Source organism: Hylobates moloch, unplaced genomic scaffold (genome assembly GCF_009828535.3).
Source record: "Hylobates moloch isolate HMO894 unplaced genomic scaffold, HMol_V3 SCAFFOLD_15, whole genome shotgun sequence".
NCBI classification, from domain to species: Eukaryota; Metazoa; Chordata; class Mammalia; order Primates; family Hylobatidae; genus Hylobates; species Hylobates moloch.
The window spans coordinates 21,842,982-21,859,053 of NW_026652290.1; the positions used below are offsets into that span (position 1 = coordinate 21,842,982).

A 16,072-nucleotide genomic window follows, 5' to 3' on the forward strand; every position below is an offset into this window, starting at 1 on the left:
CTCTCTTTACTACTTGATTGGTCGGTTGTGAACTAAGTAGCAAGCCCCATGTTTAAAGGTGGATGCGGTCACCTTCCCAGCTAGGCTTAGGGATTCTTAGTCAGCCTAGGAAATCCAGCTAGTCCTGCTCTCAGTCCCCCCTCTCAAGAGCAAAACCCAAGTGCTGTTGGGGAGGTTGGCCAATGACTGCTCTAACTGCTTCCTGCTGAACTGGGTGTAGTTGGGGTTGTGCAGTTGAGATTTCCTTGGGAGGGGTGCCTTCAATGTCATTAACATTGGAGCATGGGCTAGCAGGCCGGTCCAGGGGTCCGCAGTAGATCTTAGTCTTGGACTGCATCTGGGACTCCATTTGAAGAACCATTTGTCGTTTTACAGCTTCGATTCCAGAAGAGACAAACTTAACAAAGAGGTTAAAGATACAGGGATTGAAATGTGTGGCCTGCAGTGCAGGAGATTATTTCTTTGGCACACTTCACAGGCCCTGACCATCTGCTTGATAGTTTTGAAAACGCTTGGTCCAGTAAATAATAATTTGGCCATCTGATGGGTGCCATCAATGCCTAAGTGAAAGTTTTGGTGAAGGGTTTTAAGTAATTTCCATTGGTTAGCTGCAGGCAAAAGTATTTTTCCTTCTTCGGTGGCTAGCCATCCTCAAGGGAGGAAAGTATGTCCTCATGAGGTTCCCCATTCTATTTATCTCGCTGAGTACTGGGGCATGGTTTCCTGGAGGGGGTTACCCCACACTAGGGGTCCCTCTATAAGCATTTCTAATGGAGGGTCCTGTTTTGCAGCTCTTTTGGCTTCAATATCTGCTTGGTGGTTCCCTTCTATTTCCCTTTCCTTTCTTTTCTGATGACCCTAGCAGTGTAAGACTGCCACCTCTTTAGGTTTCTGTACAGCCAATAGTAATCTCCTGATGGCTTCCTGATGTTTGATAGGTGTTCCCTCAGAAGTTAGGAATTCCCTTTCTCTCCATATTGCTGCATGGGCCTGGAGGACTAGGTAAGCATACTTAGAGTCTATATATATATTTACCCTTTTTCCTTCTCCTAATTCTAGTGCCCGAGTGAGAGGTATTAGTTCTGCCAGCTGAGCACTAGTTCCTGGAGTGAGGGGATTACTTTCAGGTATTCCATTATCACTGGCCACTGCATACCCCACTTTTCAAAGTCCTTTTTCTACAAAGGAACTTCCATAAGTATACAAGTTAAGGTCGGGATCAGTCAAGGGAACCTCCAAAAATTCCCCTCGAGCGGGGTAGGTTCGAGCACTTACTTGTTGACAGTTATGTTCTATCTTTTCTTCAGTGTCTGGAAGAAATGTGGCTGGGTTAAGAGTTGCACAAGTGTGCAGTCGCAGCACAGGCCCTTCAAGTAATACAGCCTGATATTTAAGTAAATGGTTGTCTGACAGCCACAAGCCTCCTTTAGCAGTGAGTATGCCATTCACATCATGAGATGTCCACACAGTAAGATCTCTTCCCTGTATTATTTTAACTGCTTCAGATACTAAGACTGCTACTGCTGCCACTACCCGTAAACAATGAGGCCAACCCTTTGCCACTACATCAATTTCCTTACTCAGGTATGCCACAGGTGGCAAGCTCGTCCCTCAGACCTGTGTAAGGACTCCTAGAGCTATTCCTGGATTTTTCTGTGACATTTAAAGAAAAGTCTTGCACCTTTGGCAAGCTTAACACTGGAACTTGGGTTAGGGCCTTCTTTAGAGCCTGGAAAGCTGCTTGTGCTTCAGGTGTCCATCTTAATAAACGGGTATTGGCTTTCTGAGTTTCCTTAATTAGTGTATATAGTGGTCTGGCTATTTCACTGTACCTGGGAATCCATATTTGGCAGAAACCTGTTATGCCAAGGAACTCTCTTAGTTGCTTAGGGTTTTGGGATGAGGATAAGCCAGTATAGGCTGGATATGTTCCTCACTGAGGGCCCTGGTGCCTTTGGATAACTTTAGCCCTAAGTATTTAACCTGCTGTGAGCAGAGCTGAGCCTTTGGTTTGGAAACCTTGTAGCCACAGGTAGGGAGGAAATTGAAGAGCACTTGGGTGGCTTGATGGCACAAGGTTTCTGAACGGGTGGCTAAAAGTAAATCATCCAGGTACCGAAGGACAAGACTGTCCAGGCATGAGAACTGGCTCAAGTCTTGGGCTAATGCCTGGCCAGATAGATGGAGGCTATCCCTGAACCCCTGGGGTAAAACAGTCCAGGTGAGTTGAGACACTGGGTTAGAAGGATCTTCAAAGGCAAACAAGAATTGAGAGTCAGGATGTACAGGGATGCAGAAAAAGGCATCCTTAAGGTCCAGGACTGTAAACCACTCTGCTTCCTCTGGTATTTGGGAAAGCAGAGTATAAGGGTTAGGTACAGCTGGATATAGAGGAACAACAGCCTAATTGATAATCCTGAGATCTTGCACTAGCCTCCACTGTCCATTGGGTTTCTGTACTCCTAAAATTGGAATATTGCAGGGGCTATTGCATGGTTTTACTAGGCTTTTAGGTCCTTAACAATCTTTTGGAGTCCTTGTTGGGCCTTGGGTCTAAGGGGTACTGCCTTTGGTAGGGAAAGGAGGCGGAATCCTTTAGTTTAACTTGAACAGGATGGCATTCTTTGCTCGTCCATACTGTCCTTCTGTTGCCCAGACTTCAGGATTAATTCCTTCCTCAAGCAGGGGACAACAAACAGATGTTCCTTCTCCTATGTTCAGATGTATAATGGCCATTGCTTTTGCTAGAATTTCTCTCCCTAACAAGGGAGTGGGGCTTTCAGGCATAATTAGGAAAGCATGTGAAAAGAGTAAAGTTCCCCAGTCACAACTTAGTGGCTAGGAGAAGTATCTAGTGACTGGCTGTCCTAGGACCCCTCGGATAGCGACAGATCTGGAGGACAGTTGTCCAGGACAGGAGAGTAAGACTGAGAAGGCCACGTGATTGTCCAGGAGACAGTTAACCTCCTGGCCCTCAAAGGTCAAGCATACCCGGGGTTCTATGAGGGTGATGGCATGGGCTGGCGCTTGCCCCAGGAACCCTCAGTCCTGCTGTTGGATCATCTGGTTAGTGGCTTCTGACTCAGAGGACCTTCATCCCCTGGGGCCGTGGGCCTTCCAGTGATTCCCTCGACATAATGGGCATGGACGAGGGGGTGGCTTATTTCTACTTGGATAATCTTTTTTAAAGTGTCCTTGTAGACCACACTGGAAGCAAGCCCTATTCGGCACCCGATTTGCTCAGCTTTCCCCTTTTCCAGAGCCTCCAAAGTCCACTTGCCTGAGGGCCATGACTAAAGCGGTGGCCTCTTTTTTTTTTAATCCTGTTTGTCCCATGCTGCCTGCTCCTCCTGATCTCTATTATAAAAAACCGACGTTGCCAAGTTCAATAGGGTTTCTAAGCTTTGCTCCAGGCCTAAGGCTGACTTTTGAAGTTTTTTTCTAATGTCTGCAGCTGACTGAGTGATAAACTTTTTTTTTTTTTTTTTTTTTGAGACGGAGTCTCGCTCTCTCACCCAGGCTGGAGTGCAGTGGCGCGATCTCGGCTCACTGCAAGCTCCGCCTCCCGGGTTCACGCCATTCTCCTGCCTCAGCCTCTCCGAGTAGCTGGGACTACAGGCGCCCGCCACCACGCCCGGCTAATTTTTTGTATTTTTAGTAGAGACGGGGTTTCACCGCGGTCTCGATCTCCTGACCTCGTGATCCATCCGCCTCGGCCTCCCAAAGTGCTGGGATTACAAGCGTGAGCCACAGCGCCCGGCCGAGTGATAAACTTATACTTTAAGATTAGTTGGCCTTCAACAGAGTCAGGTGACAGACAGGTTTGCTTCCTCAATGCCTCCCTTGGTCTTTCAAGAAAGGCAGTAGGATTTTCTTCCTTTCCCTTTGTTATAGTGGACATCATTGAATAATTCATAGGCTTCTTCATAGTTTCCCTTAGTCCTTCTAGCACGCAAGTTAGCAAATGTCTGCCACACCAATCTCCATGTTCTGATTCTGTGTCCCTATGAGGGTCCACACTGGGAACTGCCTGCTGGCCTGTGGGGAATCGTTCTCTTTCCTCTGTTGTCATCCTATAATTGACCTGACTGAGGTATCAGAGATCGCCAAACTCTCAGGCTGCAGTTATGGCAGCACTTCTCTCATTTGGGGTTAGTGTCTGATTTAACAGTAACATTATATCGCTCCATGTCAGATCAAAGGATTGTCCTAACCCTTGTAAAACATCAATATAGCCATCAGGGTTAGCTGAGAATTTACCTAGGTCTATTTTAATTTGCTTTAAGTCTGAGAGAGAAAATAGTACATGCACTCTGGCTGGGCTGAATTCTCCTCCCACTGCTTGGAGGGGGCATAATCGGAGAATATTGGCACTCTTTGTCTGTCTCCTTTTGGACTGTTTGGGTTGAAGGGGGGTCCTTATTAGTTGGAGAAGAAGTAGGGGGGACGCTGGGGTGGGGAGGTACACTCTGAGGGCTTCCTGTAGGGCATAAATCACACTTTTTACATAATTGCGAGTTGTCTCTTAATGAAAAGAAAGTTTGTACATATGGCATTTCACTCCATTTGCCTTCTTTTCTACAAAAGAGGTCTAGCTGTAAGATAGTATCATAATTTATACTTCCCTCAGAAGGCCACGTTTCTCCCCCTTGAAGAGGAGGATGTTGTGGCCAGGCAGTACTGCAGAAGAATATAAGTCATTTCTTTCTTAGTGTCTGAGGGTCAAATTGGTCCCGATTCTCCAGAATACATCTTGGGGGCATTTTTGCCTTGAGGGGAATGTTTGCTACCTGAAAAAAGAACATAGGGATGCCAGCACCCCTACTCATTTTCTGAAGAACATTAGTCCTAGAGGGCCCTCTGTGGTCCTAATGCTTATTCCTTTCCAGGGCACGTAACCACCCATGGACCTCTGCTTATCGGACCAGTTACACCTACCGATGTAGCAGTCTTACACCCCTTTTACTGCCTTTCTTGACCACAAAGAAAGGGGTTCAGGCTGCTGGATTCTAGTGGTCCTTTAACCAGCATGCCCAACATTGCCTTTGTGCTCAGGGGTGAGTCCTAGAGCTGGGCTGGGTTCCTGAGTATTTCATAACAACCCAGCTGCCCCATCAAGATGCATTCCCATAAACAACAGTTCTTATGCAAACTCGTTTCAGAGAGGGTGTAGGTAACTTTTGAGTCAGGATTGAGATAGTCTTTTTTGATTCTGTAAGTAGTTTAAGGCTTGGCTGAGTGCAAACAGCTTGCATGTTTGAGCAGACCAATGATTAGGCAGTTTTTCTAACTCAGCTTCCACAGGAGTCTCCTTATCAATTACTGAATACCCATTGTGGTTTTTTTCCTCAGTCACCTGGGAGGGACCATCTATCCTCCTGTCCTGAAGGGAGTTCCTCTTAGGTCAGGTCGTACCTTTGTATGGTAATTAAGATTTAAATCCCCTGTAAGGAAATCTGCTGGGTTAAGGGAATTATCAGTAGTTAGTGTTAAATTACCTTTTTCTAACAGAATAGCCCCATACTTTAAGATTTTTGAGTTAGTAAGCTACCTTTTTGCTTTTTTGACTTAGAATAATTCTGAACTGGTGAGGTGTGCTCACAGTGAGTTTTCCTCTAAGTCACTTTTCTACTTTCTTCTGTTAGCTAAGCAGTTGCTGCTACAGATTGAATGCATTTGGGCCCTCCGCGGGTTACTAGGTTAAGGATTTTTGATAGGAAGGCTACGGGTTGTCAGTGGTCTCACTGTTTTCAGGCTATACCTTTGTTTACACTGACAACAAGGTAGTATTCGAGTGTTATAAGCTCACAAAGAAGACCTTCAATGATCAATTACAGGTTTTAAATTTACCCTGGCTTTTAAAAGAATAGGGCCCACTTTTTTTTTATTATTATTTCTATCTCTCTTTGAGTCCCTCTTTGTCTCTCTTCCTCTTTCTCCTTTCTGCCTCTGTCTCTCTCTCTGTCTCTCTGTCTCTTTCAGCCATTTACAAACTTGGGTCCCTGGCAAGAGTGGTGGGGAACGGGTCCCACATAACTGCCCATGTCATGAGAGGTATGCCTAAATTGGGAGGGACACGAGGGACACAAGACTCCCCGCATTTATAGCCTAGATGCCTAAGGATGCAGCATAGAGCTTCCCTAGATCCCTTTGGAGATCAAACTTACTGAGGAAATTAAAGTCTGAACCATTAGTACCTAGGAGGCAGGGATCAGAGGATGTACATTCAGAGGTAAGGAGAATTTTGGGGCTACACTTTCAAGAAAGTTGTGGTCGGGACCTAGGAGGTATGGGTCAGAAGGAAAGGTAGGGGTGCACACATGGGCAACTGTTGAATAGAGACTTCGGGCTGTGCCATGGTCTCAACCTGCTAATGCCAGGAGTTCAGGATGACAGCTTTCTTCCTTTAGTTGGCCCTTGGCTTCCCCAAGAAAAGTGAAAGCAGAAGCTGGTTCTAGGCAGACAAATGCTCCCAACCCAGAAGGGTTGGGTGTTGTTAGAAAGCCTTTCCCCAGACAGCCTCACACCTGAGTTTTAAGTCTGGTGGCCATGCTAATCATTTTTAACTGGCCGACAGGTGCCCAGTATTTTCCTCCAATTCTAAGGAAGAATAGGACAGAATAGCAAGGGAAAGTGGTCCACTATTACTCACTGCTTTGGAGGTCTCTTCATGGTCACCAAAATGTGACCAGGGGTTCCTTGCTCCCAGAGTTCCCAAGATGGTGGCGGGCCACTTCCAAAATGGTGGCGGGCTGCTTCCAAGATAGTAGCAAGCCTCGTGTTCTCTGACCTGGGGTTCTTAGCCCCACAGATTCTGAGGAATGGAATCTTGGGCCATGCAGTGAGTGTTATAGCTCTGTTAGAAGCCTTGGGTCATGAAAGAGAACCATGGAACCCAGTGACTAGTGATCAGTTCGATTAGGATGAACCTGGGCACTTGCCATGCAGGAACAATGGCAAGCCTTTATCCCAATCAGGAGCAGCAATGGGTGCCTCGCTGGATCAGGAGCACAGCAGACACCCTGCTGGATCCTGAGGGATGGGAGTCAGTGGTGGGTCTGCAATGGCAGCAAACAGCAGTGGTGGACAGCAAGTGAAGCTCGAGCCATAACAAACACGGACCAGAAGAATGCAGTTGCAAGATTTAATAGAGTGAAAACAGAGCTCCCATACAAAGGGAGGGGACCCAAAGAGGGTAGCCGCCAATTTATATTTTTAATCATTTACATCATATAGACATATCAACAAGTTTATATATGGTATGATTTTCTTTTATATTTACATATTTACGTACATGTATCATTTACATTTTATGTAACATTCTGGAACTTTTTTTCATTCAATATTAGGTTTTAAAATATATCTACATTGAGATAAGTATTTCTAATTTATTGATTTTAACTACAATGCAATGTTTATTCATATAAGTATTTTTTAAAACTGTGTATTCATTCCTCTACTGATGGAAATGTGTCTTTTGTTGATTTCAGGATATGCAATTTGCCACATTTTGAGTCTCTGAAATCTGAATTCAGTGCTAATAATGACAAATATATTCTCTATTTTCACTTTTTAAAACAAAGGTTGGCAAACTTCTATATAGAGCCAGATAGTAAACAGCTCTGTGGGCTATGCCATTTTTGTCATAATTATTCAACTCTGCCATTGTAACATGAAAGCAGCATAGGCAATAAATAAATCCATATACATGTTTGTGTTCTAGGTAAACATTAATTATGGACATTGAAATTCAAATTTTATGTAATTTCATGTGTCACAAAATATTTTCTTTTCTTTTAATTATTTTCCAACATATACAAATAGAATAATTTATTCTAAGTTTATGAGCCATATACAAACAGAAAAACGGGACAAATTTGACCAACTGACTATAGTTTGCTAATACCTGCTATATAGAAAATGGGGGGGATAAAGAAGGGGTGGTTGATGGATACAAAAACACAGTTCGTAAAGGAATAGCATCTAGTGTTTGGTAGTACATTATGGTGACTACAGTTAAGAGTAATTCATTGTTTATTTTAAAATAACTAAAAGATTAAAACTGAAGTGTTCCTAACACAAAGAAATGATAAATGCTTGAGGTTATGGATTCCCCAATTACCTTGATTTGATCATTACACACTGTAACCTTGTATCAGGCTATCACATGTACACCATAATTAATAAATTAATGAAATAATAGCACGGTTAATTACAGAATGATGAGCACTCTGAAAGACAGATATATAGGGATTTTTGAGAGCATAAAACAGAATGTACCTGGCGGTAGCAGTGAGAAAATGAGTTGATCTGATTCTAAAGGGCACTGATTTTGATAATTTTTGTTCCATTTGGAATGAGAAATAGGTGTTTAGTGAATGAAACCAGATTAAGCATCTGTCAGCAAAATAGTTCAGAGAAACACTTTCATCTCAAATGTACTTTATTCCAGATAGAACAAGTTAAAATGAATCAAAGCAGCGTTTGTGGAAATAAGCAGCATACAAACAAAGAAGGTCAATTTCAGGCACTTCTTCAAAGTAACTTCTTACCACCTATTCAAATAAAATCCTAGTTCCAATGGAAAGTATATTTAAGGAACTGAAAAAATGCAGGCCCAAAATCTAGGTTCAAAGTTCATGTCCAAATGGAATTATATCAAGTTAAACAGCTTCTGCACAGAAAAGAAAACAGTCAACAAGCTGAAGAGAAAACCCATAGAATGGGAGAACATATTTGCAAATTACCCATCTGACAAGTAATTAATACCCAGAATAAATAAGGAGTTCAAACAACTCAGGAATAAAAACAAATAATCCAATTTTAAAATGGGCAAAAGATATGAATAGACATTTCTCAAAAGGAAACATACAAATGTCCAACAGGTATATGCAAAAATGCTCAACATCATTAATCATCAGAGAAATACAAATCAAAACTGCAATGAGAGATCATCTTGCCCCAGTTAAAACAGTTTTATCCAAAAAGATAACAAATGCCGGTGATCATGTGGAGAAAGAAAGATCCCCGTATGCTGTTGGTGGGAATGTAAACTAGTACAGCCACTATGGAGAAGAGTATGGAGATTCCTCAGAGAACTAAAATTAGAACTGTCATATGATCCAGCTACTGGGATCCCACCACTGGGTATATACCCTAAATAAAATAAATTAGTATATTGAAGAAATACCTGCCCTCCCATGTTTATTGCAGAACTATTCACAATAGCCAAGATATATACTCAATCCAAGTGTCCACCAACGAGTGAATGAAAAACAACAAAAATGTGGCATATGTACACAATAGATTATTATTCAGCCATTGAAAGGAATGCAGTCTTGCCATTTGCAACAACATGGATGGAACTGGAGGAAATTATATTAAGTTGAATAAGCCAGGCACAGAAAGACAAATATCACATGTTCTCACTAGTATATCAGAGCTAAAAAATAATATTCAACTAACAAAGATAGATAGTAGAATGATGGTTGCCAGAGACCAGAAAGAATAGTGAGGAAAGGGGGATAAAGAAGGGGTGGTTGATGGATACAAAAACACAGTTGGTAGAAGGAATAGCATCTAGAGTTTGGTAGTACATTTTGGTGGCTACAGTTAACAGTAATTTATTGTTTATTTAAAAATGACTAAAAGATTAAAACTGAAGTGTTCCTAACACAAAGAAATGATAAATGCTTGAGGTTATGGATTGCCCAATTACCTTGATTTGATCATTACACACTGTAACCTTGTATCAGGCTATCACATGTACCCCATAAATATGGGCTATTTGTATGTATCCATAAGAATTAAAAGTAAAAATATTTTTTTTCAAAGTTCATGTGAAGATCTGAGGTCCACAGTCAAAATCTACGACAAAGTGAAGTCTAGGTCCAGTTCTAAGGGCTGGCCCAAAGTCTATGTCTAAGGATAAAGACTATATCCAAGGTCAAAGTCCAAGGTACATTCCCATAATTCAAGATCTTATCCAAGTTCGAGGTCCAGGTCTAATATCAGGTCTAACATCTAGATCAAATTCATTTCCATGTTCAAGGTTCAATGTCCAGGTCTAATATCAGGTCTAACATCTAGATCAAATTCATTTCCATGTTCAAGGTTCAATGTCCAGGATAAGGTAAAGATCCAGGGTCAAGAGCATAGTTTTAAGGTTCAGGTTCACATCTATGTCTAGGATTAAGGTTTGTGTTGAAGTTCCAGGTCTAAGGTCAGGTGCAGGTCAAGATCTGAGATTCAAGTTTATGATTAGTTGTCTAGGTCCAATCTCTCAGTGACTAAAGCCCAAGTCCACAACCATGGAGTATAATTAAGGTCAGATTCGAGGTTCTGGATGAATATAGTGTCAAGTTTTAGGCCCCACATCCAGTTCCAGTGTCCAAGTTCAGGTGCTAAATTCAAGTTAAAGTACATGGTCAATGCTTACACCAAGGTCTGAGATCCAGGTCTCTGTCTGATGTCTAAGTTTGAAATCGTGGTTCAAGGTAAGTATAAAAGGTCCAAGGTCCAATTCCAATGTCCTTATTCCGTATAGGTTCATGGTCCATGTTCATAGTCAAGATCCAATATACATACCCTAGGTCCATTTCAGGTTCATGATTGGGGCACCTGTCCAACATCCAGGTCTAGATCCATGTCTAATGTCAGACCTAAATTCTAGATGAATTCAGGTTCCAAGTTTTTCTTCCCTCTTTTCCCTCATTGTATCTCCTTTATGACATGTGTTACTTCTTCTAGATTGTATCCCTCCTTTTTCTTCTTACCTCCGAATCTAACAAAAGCTAATTCCCTAGGATTGTTCCTCCTTCTAGTCCATTAATTCTTTTATTTGCCTCCTTTGACACCTCCTAATTCTCTCCAATATTCAGCCCTCATTTTTCTCTTTCTCCTGTCTTGTGATACCTGCTAATTCTCCAATATTTTCTTAAGTTTTATAACATCAAAAAAGCTCTTATCAATGCTTTCTGTCTTTCTATGGCAGCTGCTCAGTGCAGGACTGAAAATCAGACCTGGAACAAGGATTTCATCTGAGTAAGATTGCTACATCTAGACAAAGACTTACCCTTTGAGTGAAGAAGATCACGGTGACAGATGTATCCCTATAATGTGAACAAATACAACCTAGTTTCAGGATTTTAATACTTAATGAATCCTACTATGTTGGTACTATACATAATTGGTGACCCCACTTCCCTGGCTACCCCCATCCATTAGCTGTAGGATTTATGAATAGACAGATTAGAAAATCTTAATATGTTAATTCATATAGGATATGAAGGTCTTTACTGGGAGGTAACCAGCTCCTCTATGTTGTTATTAATGAAGTGATATGGTCAGAATTGGAAGTTGGATTCATAATTCATAAACAAAAGTGCTCTATTGAAGGCCTTTGAAAATGTGGCTTAAACTTATAAACTATAAAAGAAAGTATACAAAACATATTTTACACATAATAAAACACTTCTATAATGCAAAATATTTTTAAAAAGCCAAGTCCAAAGACAAAACTAGGACCATTTTAACTTATGCCAAAAATATACATAAATATATAATGATTTTCTATAAATTGATTTTTAATACCAACAACTCAATATGAACAGGCTGTTCACAGTAATGGAAATACAGTTTCCTTCTTTCTTCTTCTTTTTTTTGTGTCACCCAGGCTGGAGTGCGGGAGTACAGTGGTGCAATCTCTGCTCACTGCAACCTCCACCTCTGGGGTTCAAGCGATTCTCCTGTCAGCCTCCTGAGTAGCTAGGACTACAGGCACATGCCACTGTGCTGGGCTAATTTTTGCATTTTTCATAGAGAGGAGGTTTCCCCATTTTGGCCAGGCTGGTCTTGAACTCTTGGCCTCAAGTGATCCACCCGCCTCTGTCTCCCAAAATGCTGGGATTATAGGCGTGATCCACTGCACCTGGCCAGGAAATGCAATTTTCTTTTAAACATGCAAAAAAATTATGATTAACCTATTATAAATATGCTAATGTATAATAAAATAATTGCAAATTAGAACTTCACTGAATCATTTGGGATCCCTCTGTACTCTGCTCCAATTTTTCTAGAAACCTAAAACTGCTCAAAATTAAAGTCTATTAATTAAAATAAAACTTCACTGAATCTATCAAATTGGCAAAGATCTAAATGTTTCATTACAAACCATGTGAGCCAGACTGTGAGGAAGTAGAATCCTCATACATAAGATAAATTGGTGTCATGCCTCCCCCTCTGGAGGGTAATTTGGTCGTATTTATCAAAATTAAAAATGCACACTTCTTTTGACCCTTGAATTTTACTTCTTGATACTTATTCTGCAGATACAATTACATACATGCAAAATTAAGTGTGTTCAAAGATGCTTATTACAAGATTATCAGTAACTAGAGAAGAAAGGAAATAATCTAAATATGTATCAAATAAGAAGAATAAATACCATGATATCTCCAGCTAGTACAATATGAGTCAACAGTCCCTGAGCCAGAAGTGTTTTGGAATTCAGAATTCTTTTACTGAAAGATAATATGGTGATAGCATATTACATCACACTTCCAGAAGGGTCTGGGATAGCACCTGTTTACCAACTGCATCAACATTTTTCATCATGTTTGAAAAATCACATTCGGTGGCATTATATATAGAAAAAACAGAAGTATACTTACTTCAGGTAAGGCCAGTTCAGTTCAGACTGGGTGAGATTGTATCACTGGGGTAGGCAAAATAATGGCCACTCAAATATGCCTATGCCCTAATTCCCGGAACCTATGAGTTTTGGAGTTATTATATTAAGTTGCACACACTGAGCTACATTGACAAAAGAAACTTTACAGATGCAATTACCATTATGGACACTGAAATGAGGAGATTATCATAGATTTTTCTGGGTACACCCAATCTAATTAGTTGCATAAATCATTAGAAACAGAGAGCTGTCTCTGGCTGGAAGGAGAAGACAGAAGAGGAAGAGACATGTGGAAGAAGGAAAGTCAGAGAAGGGCTTTATGCACCATTGCTGGCTAAAGGGTGAAGGGGGCAAAAAGAAGTGCAGGTGTCCTTGAGAAGCTGAGAGAAACTGACAACTAAAAAGGAAACTGAAATGACATCCCCACCACCAAGGAACAGAATTCTGCCAACAACCTGAATAAGCTGGAAAGCGGAGTCTTTCCTACAGCCTCCAGACCTGAATAAGCTTGAAAGCAGAGTCTCTCCTACAGCCTCCAGAAAAGAGACACTGAATTTTGCCTAGCGATACCTGAAGCAGAGAACCAATAATCCACAGTGTACCTGGCTATCTAACTTACAGAACTATGATAATAAATGTGTACTGTTTTAAGTGTCTGATTTGCGGTAATTTGCTCAGGACGCTATTAAAAACCTCAACATTTGTCAAATCAGCAATAAAAATACTTTGCTTTCAGTGCTTTTACTTTTTTCTATTTTTAAAAAACTTTTTGTTAAAATATAACATACATACAGAAAAGTCCACAAATGGCAAATGCAAAGTGCCTAATGAATTTTCAATAACTGAATACATTAGTGCAACAAGAGTCCAGACCAGACAATAGTATATTGTCAGCATCCTGGAAGATCCCCCCCGTGTTTTCTTCCATGGTGCCTTGACTTCAAATATGTGAACAAATTTGGCCTCTTTCTGTACTCTACATAAATGGAATCAACATATCTACTGTCTTACGTCTGGTTTCTCTCAATCAACTTTGTGTCTGTAAGATACATCCAAATTGTTTTGTATAATTATAGATTGTTCATCCTAATTGCCCCATGGTATTGCATTATATGGTTATACAGAAATGCATTTATCCTTTCTGCTATTGAGGGACATTTGGGTAATTTTCACTGTTCAGCTTTATGAATAGTGCTGCTAGGAACATCTAATACACGTTTTGTAGCCAAAGTCTTGTACACACTATTCTTGGATATTGTAGATATGTAAAAGTGGAATACTGAGCCATTTAAAATTTCAGTATGTTTTCCTGAAATGCAGATAAGGAATTGAGGATCTATACTATGTAGCTATATAAAACAATGTGGAAGGTCCTCAGGTATTGATGGGAAAAATTTCAAAAATATGATTATTAATTTAAAAAGGTACAAAACGGAGTACATTATATTTTGTGTAAAAGTGAGATAAGAAAATATATTATTATTTGCTTTTATATTCATGGAGAAGCCCTTGGAGGATAAACAAGATATTAATAAATGTTGCTACATTCAAATATATGGGTGATGGTAAGATGGGGCCAGAGTACAAGAAAACTTTTTCATGCACATACCTAAACACATACACACACACACACACACACGTACGTTTATATATGTAGATATATAGATTCTATATATATCTGTGTGTGTGTGTGTGTATATATATATATATATATATGCACATAGTTTTTTGAACTACAGGAATGTACTATCTACTCAAAAGTTAAAATAATAGTCTTAAGGGCCTGAGCCTCTATAAAGGCAATATTCCTTTTTTAAACATGGTTACATTTGGCCACAGAAATTCACAGAAAATGTCCCAATTTCTAGTCAATTTCCCAGACAGTAGTTAATAACCTTAACTTTAAGAAAAAAAAAAAAACTTTAACCCACCCCTCTCATTTTAAAAAATATGACCAGAAAACTGAGACACAGAAGAGTGAGGTATCCACCACCTCTTAGCGATGTAGTCCTTCCAGACCAGCCGCCGCCATCCGTGGGGAATGCTCAAGTTCTCTTTCTAAAATAAAGGTGGCTAGTGGCATAGCTCTGTTTCATAACGAAAAATGCACACACACACGAGTGAAGTACTTTTTAAAACTATAATTTACTTAAAAATATCCTTATTTTATTTAAGATTCTGAAGGAAAAAAAAATCCTGAATCCAGTTTTTTTCTGATTCAAAACCATGGCACCTGCACCCAAGCTGAAATTTCATGAAAGGAAAGTTAGCAAGCTATCTGTAAGATTCAGTGTATATTATTCAAATGGGAAACAGTACAAATCTGAGAAATCCAGAGTTGTCTCTCCAGAGGCCAAAATAATGAACATTTTTATTTTCTCATAATACAGCTCCTAAGGCAGCCTGGCCTCCTGAGAGCAGCAGCCTTGTGGCTACGCTCAGCTGGCTGATACTGGTGGACTTCCCACAGCACCACCCTTCCTCATCTCTTTTGGCTCTGTGGAGCTGAAAAGCACAGAGATATAGAGCCACCTACTTTACTCACACATAAAGCCAAAAGACATTATGAGTGTGAAAGTGACTTACCAATTTCTGGCCCCAAGTCAAAGCTCAGTAAAAGCTTGTACTCCTCCTTTCCAATCACAGTCATAAATCTGGCTTCTTCTGCAGAAGGGGCCATCATAATTGATGGCTACGTTTCAAAGACAAAATAGTCGATATACTGGGCAAAGCTCCCCATCCATTTCTCGTAAGACATGCGTGTAATTTACGACCCTTCTAACTTATCATCACCCTAGGCATGTATTGATTTTTTTTAAGCACATAGTCGACTTCTGTGATTGCTGACTCCAAATGGGACTGATATTTAAACAGCAAAATCATTTCAGTCTTTACATTTGTAAGTGGTCTGCAATTCCCAGCATTTCACCCCACTTTCTGCAAGTTTCCAGCTGTGAGAGATTCTATGATTTACAGCCTTTGTATTGAAGGGAATAAATCAGCATTTCTTTAGTTCAGAAGTTCTGTTGAATGTCATAGTGAAAAAAATTCTAAAGATGTCCACCTCGAGATTCCTGCCCCCTGGTATTACATCAAAGATGAATGTAGACACTACTGTGAAAGAACTTTGTAGATATAAGTAAGGTTTACTAATCAGCTGACCTTAAAATAGGGAGATTATCTGGGTAGGCCCAATGTAATCACAAAGAGCCTTTAAAAGCAGAAGAGGAAGGCAGAAAAGTCATTCAGAGAGATGTGGCAGAAGAAAAAGGCAGGTGAGATGAAGCAGAAAGGGAGGACGGAGAGATTTTAACTGTGAGAAGTACTTGACCCATTATTACTGTCTTTGAAACTGGAGGAAGAAGGGCATACACTAAATAA

General features: G+C 40.5%; 1 pseudogene; it reads right to left on the bottom strand.

Annotated features, from left to right (window-relative positions):
• Positions 1-130: 130 nt before the first annotated feature.
• Positions 131-15,371, bottom strand: LOC131381271 (uncharacterized; annotated as a pseudogene).
• Between the last annotated feature and the right edge of the window lie 701 nt (positions 15,372-16,072).